Consider the following 1,376-nt stretch of genomic DNA (forward strand, 5'->3'; position numbering starts at 1 on the left):
CTGAACAGAATGAGCTAATATAGCTCATTCTGTACAGGATTGGAGGATTTATAAGAAAGTAGATAAAACAACTGAAACAGGAAAGTTAAGAAAAATATTGTCTATATATTTTAGAGAACAATCATAACTAAACTTTTATAGAAATGAAAAAAGCAAATAAATAATATATCTAATAATGGATATCCCAGAAAAATATAGAATTAAGGTGCTGTATATCTTTTCAGGGAATTAATGCGTCCTATTCAAATATTAAAAAGTTTTGTAACAAAGGCTGTTATTGTTATATTTGTTTGCCACGACGTTATCCATCCAGTTTTTTCCTATCTGAAAAAATAATAAAGAACATAGGGAATGACACTTCTAGTAGACGACCCGGTAATAAGTTCTAAAATTAACGTCAAGTAGTAAAAACAATGTAAGTTAATTAATTAAAATTGGAATATTTTATTTTTTTTTAATATTCTTGTAAATACTGTGCCTGGAGGTGTGGTATACAGGGTGTTTCTTAATAACGTGCTAATATTTAAGGAGTTTATTCTTGGGTCCAATTTAAGAAAAAAACTTCATACGAACATATGTCCTAAAAGTCTTAACTTTTGAACTACAGAGTGCTAAAGATTTATGAAAAAAACATTTTTTTTATAACTTTGGTATTACCTACCCTTGATATTTTTTCAAATTTGGTACACGCCTTCTATTCATCGAGATCCATTTTATGATGTACAAACAATTTTATTATTTTAGTCAATTTTTTTGAAGAAAAATATGTTACGCCACTACTTATTCTTTTAGTAAAAATTTTTTTGAAATCCTCAAATCCTCCTTTCTGAGCAAATGTGGTGTCTTCAATTTTTTTCGTTTGTTGTACGGTTTTCGCATAAAAAAATTAAATTCATTCATTTGCATCTTATTGGACCACTTACGAGAAAAAAAAAAATTATGTAACTTTGAACAATAATTTATTTAAGATAATAACTTTTAAACACTGAAATTATGAAATTACAGTAATCTACATACATTTTGGAATGGCAAAAGAAAATTATCTTGGTGTAACATATTTTTCTTCAAAAATATTCGATACAAAACCTGTAGAAGCCACTGGCAAAAATAATAAAATTGTTTGTAAAATGCATCTCGAAGGCGTGTATCAAATTTGAAAAAATATCTAGGGTAGTACCAGTTATCATAAAAAAAGTTTTTTCATAAAAGTTTAGCACCCTGTAGTTCAAAAGTTAAGACTTTTAGGACATATGTTCATATGAAGTTTTTTTCTTAAAATTAACCTGAAATAACCTCCTTAAATATTAGCACGTTATTAAGGAACACCCTGTAGATTGACCTAAGGTACGCGGCAAATCGATATATATATATATATA

The sequence above is a fragment of the Anoplophora glabripennis genome, unplaced genomic scaffold, assembly GCF_000390285.2.
Source record: "Anoplophora glabripennis isolate ALB-LARVAE unplaced genomic scaffold, Agla_2.0 scaffold98, whole genome shotgun sequence".
NCBI lineage: Eukaryota > Metazoa > Arthropoda > Insecta > Coleoptera > Cerambycidae > Anoplophora > Anoplophora glabripennis.